This window comes from Bufo bufo, chromosome 1, assembly GCF_905171765.1.
Source record: "Bufo bufo chromosome 1, aBufBuf1.1, whole genome shotgun sequence".
NCBI lineage: Eukaryota > Metazoa > Chordata > Amphibia > Anura > Bufonidae > Bufo > Bufo bufo.
Genome location: NC_053389.1, coordinates 804,783,138 through 804,788,411, shown reverse-complemented (window position 1 = coordinate 804,788,411; position 5,274 = coordinate 804,783,138).

The following is a 5,274-nucleotide window of genomic DNA, read 5'->3' as shown; positions in this document are numbered from 1 at the left end:
TGTCACTGGTATAATCCGTGAATTGTGTGATCTGCGCTTTAATATCTTGTGTGGTTGTTAGGCCTGGATATAGGGAAAAATGTGAATACAGAAAAAAAAAATTCTCCCATAATCTATCCACATTTTTTCTGTCAACGGTGTAAACCGTGAATTGTGTGATCTGCGCTTCAATAACTTGTGTGGTTGTCAGGCCCAGATATAGGTAAAAAATTATAATACAGAAAACACTATTTTTTCCCATAATCTATCCACATTTTTGCTATCAACTGTGTAATCCTTGAATTGTATGTTCTGTGCTTCAATATCTTGTGTGGTTGTCAGGCGCATATATAGGGAAAAATTTAAAATATTGAAAAAAAAATTCTCCCATAATCTATCCACATTTTTGCTGTCAACGGTGTAATCCATGAATTGTGTGATCTGCACTTCAACACCTTGTGTGGTTGTCAGGCCCATATAAAGGGAAATATTTAAAATACTGAAAACTATTTTTCTCCCATAATCTATCCACATTTTTGCTGTCAACGGCGTAATCCGTGAATTGTGTGATTTATGCTTCAAAACCTTGTGTGGTTGTCAGGCCCATTTATAGGGAAAAATTTTAACTCTAGAAAAAAAAATTCTCCTATAATTAGAGTTGAGCGGACACCTGGATGTTCGGATTCGACGGGTTCGGCCGAACGTCATAAAAAAAGTTCGGGTTCGGGACCCGAACTTGACCCCGAACCTGAACCCCATTGAAGTCAATGGTGACACAAACTTTTGAGCACTAAAATGGCTCTAAAAATGTCATGGAAAGGGCTAGGGGGCTGCAAATGCCAGCAAAATGTGGTTAAGGGCATGACAAGTGCTCTGCAAACAAATGTGGATAGGGAAATGACTTTAACCACTTCAGCCCCCAGTGCTTAAACACCCTGAAAGACCAGGCCACTTTTTACACTTCTGACCTACACTACTTTCACCGTTTATTGCTCGGTCATGCAACTTACCACCCAAATGAATTTTACCTCCTTTTCTTCTCACTAATAGAGCTTTCATTTGGTGGTATTTCATTGCTGCTGACATTTTTACTTTTTTTGTTATTAATCGAAATTTAACGATTTTTTTGCAAAAAAATGACATTTTTCACTTTCAGTTGTAAAATTTTGCAAAAAAAACGAGATCCATATATAAATTTTGCTCTAAATTTATAGTTCTACATGTCTTTGAAAAAAAAAAAATGTTTGGGTAAAAAAAAAATGGTTTGGGTAAAAGTTATAGCGTTTACAAACTATGGTACAAAAATGTGAATTTCCGCTTTTTGAAGCAGCTCTGACTTTCTGAGCACCTGTCATGTTTCCTGAGGTTCTACAATGGCCAGACAGTACAAACACCCCACAAATGACCCCATTTCGGAAAGTACACACCCTAAGGTATTCGCTGATGGGCATAGTGAGTTCATCGAACTTTTTATTTTTTGTCACAAGTTAGCGGAAAATGATGATTTTTTTTTTTTTCTTACAAAGTCTCATATTCCACTAACTTGTGACAAAAAATAAAAACTTCTATGAACTCACTATGCCCATCACGAAATACCTTGGGGTCTCTTCTTTCCAAAATGGGGTCACTTGTGGGGTAGTTATACTGCCCTGGCATTCTAGGGGCCCAAATGTGTGGTAAGGAGTTTGAAATCAAATTCTGAAAAAAATGACCTGTCAAATCCGAAAGGTGCTCTTTGGAATATGGGCCCCTTTGCCCACCTAGGCTGCAAAAAAGTGTCACACATCTGGTATCTCCGTACTCAGGAGAAGGTGGGGAATGTGTTTTGGGGTGTCATTTTATATATACCCATGCTGGGTGAGAGAAATATCTTGGCAAAAGACAACTTTTCCCATTTTTTTATACAAAGTTGGCATTTGACCAAGATATTTATCTCACCCAGCATGGGTATATATAAAATGACACCCCAAAACACATTCCCCACCTTCTCCTGAGTACGGAGATACCAGATGTGTGACACTTTTTTGCAGCCTAGGTGGGCAAAGGGGCCCATATTCCAAAGAGCACCTTTCGGATTTGACAGGTCATTTTTTTCAGAATTTGATTTCAAACTCCTTACCACACATTTGGGCCCCTAGAATGCCAGGGCAGTATAACTACCCCACAAGTGACCCCATTTTGGAAAGAAGACACCCCAAGGTATTCCGTGAGGGGCATGGCGAGTTCCTAGAATTTTTTATTTTTTGTCACAAGTTAGTGGAAAATGATGATTTATTTATTTATTTATTTTTTTTCATACAAAGTCTCATATTCCACTAACTTGTGACAAAAAATAAAAACTTCCATGAACTCACTATGCCCATCAGCGAATACCTTGGGGTCTCTTCTTTCCAAAATGGGGTCACTTGTGGGGTAGTTATACTGCCCTGGCATTCTAGGGGCCCAAATGTGTGGTAAGGAGTTTGAAATCAAATTCAGTAAAAAATGACCTATGAAATCCAAAAGGTGCTCTTTGGAATGTGGGCCCCTTTGCCCACCTAGGCTGCAAAAAAGTGTCACACATCTGGTATCCCCGTACTCAGGAGAAGTTGAGGAATGTGTTTTGGGGTGTCTTTTTACATATACCCATGCTGGGTGAGATAAATATCTTGGTCAAATGCCAACTTTGTATAAAAAAATGGGAAAAGTTGTCTTTTGCCAAGATATTTCTCTCACCCAGCATGGGTATATGTAAAATGACACCCCAAAACACATTCCCCACCTTCTCCTGAGTACGGAGATACCAGATGTGTGACACTTTTTTGCAGCCTAGGTGGGCAAAGGGGCCCATATTCCAAAGAGCACCTTTCGGATTTGACAGGTCATTTTTTTCAGAATTTGATTTCAAACTCCTTACCACACATTTGGGCCCCTAGAATGCCAGGGCAGTATAACTACCCCACAAGTGACCCCATTTTGGAAAGAAGACACCCCAAGGTATTCCGTGAGGGGCATGGCGAGTTCCTAGAATTTTTTATTTTTTGTCACAAGTTAGTGGAAAATGATGATTTTTTTTTTTTTTCATACAAAGTCTCATATTCCACTAACTTGTGACAAAAAATAAAAACTTCCATGAACTCACTATGCCCATCAGCGAATACCTTGGGGTCTCTTCTTTCCAAAATGGGGTCACTTGTGGGGTAGTTATACTGCCCTGGCATTCTAGGGGCCCAAATGTGTGGTAAGGAGTTTGAAATCAAATTCAGTAAAAAATGACCTATGAAATCCAAAAGGTGCTCTTTGGAATGTGGGCCCCTTTGCCCACCTAGGCTGCAAAAAAGTGTCACACATCTGGTATCCCCGTACTCAGGAGAAGTTGAGGAATGTGTTTTGGGGTGTCTTTTTACATATACCCATGCTGGGTGAGATAAATATCTTGGTCAAATGCCAACTTTGTATAAAAAAATGGGAAAAGTTGTCTTTTGCCAAGATATTTCTCTCACCCAGCATGGGTATATGTAAAATGACACCCCAAAACACATTCCCCACATTCTCCTGAGTACGGAGATACCAGATGTGTGACACTTTTTTGCAGCCTAGGTGGGCAAAGGGGCCCATATTCCAAAGAGCACCTTTCGGATTTGACAGGTCATTTTTTTCAGAATTTGATTTCAAACTCCTTACCACACATTTGGGCCCCTAGAATGCCAGGGCAGTATAACTACCCCACAAGTGACCCCATTTTGGAAAGAAGAGACCCCAAGGTATTCGCTGATGGGCATAGTGAGTTCATGGAAATTTTTATTTTTTGTCACAAGTTAGTGGAATATGAGACTTTGTATGAAAAAAAAAAAAAAAAAAAAATCATCATTTTCCACTAACTTGTGACAAAAAATAAAAAATTCTAGGAACTTGCCATGCCCCTCACGGAATACCTTGGGGTGTCTTCTTTCCAAAATGGGGTCACTTGTGGGGTAGTTATACTGCCCTGGCATTTTCCAGGGGCCCTAATGTCTGGTAAGTAGGTAAATGACCTGTGAAATCCGAAAGGTGCTCTTTGGAATGTGGGCCCCTTTGCCCACCTAGGCTGCAAAAAAGTGTCACACATCTGGTATCTCCGTACTCAGGAGAAGGTGGGGAATGTGTTTTGGGGTGTCATTTTACATATACCCATGCTGGGTGAGAGAAATATCTTGGCAAAAGACAACTTTCCCATTTTTTTTATACAAAGTTGGCATTTGACCAAGATATTTATCTCACCCAGCATGGGTATATGTAAAATGACACCCCAAAACATATTCCCCAACTTCTGCTGAATACGGAGATACCACATGTGTGACACTTTTTTGCAGCCTAGGTGGGCAAAGGTGCCCAAATTCCTTTTAGGAGGGCATTTTTAGACATTTGGATACCAGACTTCTTCTCACGCTTTGGGGCCCCTAAAATGCCAGGGCAGTATAAATACCCCACATGTGACCCCATTTTGGAAAGAAGACACCCCAAGGTATTCAATGAGGGGCATGGCGAGTTCATTGAAAAAAAAAATTTTGGCACAAGTTAGCGGAAATAGATTTTTTTGATTTTGTTCTCACAAAGTCTCCCTTTCCGCTAACTTGGGACAAAAATTTCAATCTTTCATGGACTCAATATGCCCCTCAGCGAATACCTTGGGGTGTCTTCTTTCCAAAATGGTGTTATTTGTGGGGTGTTTGTACTGCCCTGGCATTTGAGGGTCTCCGCAATCATTACATGTATGCCCAGCATTAGGAGTTTCTGCTATTCTCCTTATATTGAGCATACGGGTAATGAGATTTTTTTTTTCCGTTCAGCCTCTGGGCTGAAAGAAAAAAATGAACGGCACAGATTTCTTCATTCGCATCGATCAATGTGGATGAAAAAATCTCTGCCAAAAAAAGAAAAAGGAGGGGAAAGGCGTCTGCCAGGACATAGGAGCTCCGCCCAACATCCATACCCACTTCAGCTCGTATGCCCTGGCAAACCAGATTTCTCCATTCACATCAATCGATGTGGATGAATAAATCATTGCCGGGATTTTTTTTTTTATATATACAAAGTGTTTGCCAAAGTATATGAACACCGCCACCTCCTCAGCTCATATGCCTCGGCAAACGTATCTTTTACTGCAGAGGAGAAATCTCGTCTTGCAGCGCCGCATACACCGACTTGCGTGTAATCTGACAGCAGCGCAATGCTTCTGTCCGAATGCACATCAGTGCTGCAGCTAGTCGATCGGTTGGTCCACCTGAAAGGTAAAAAAAACAAAACAAAAAAGAAAAAACCAGGCCGCAAAGCAAT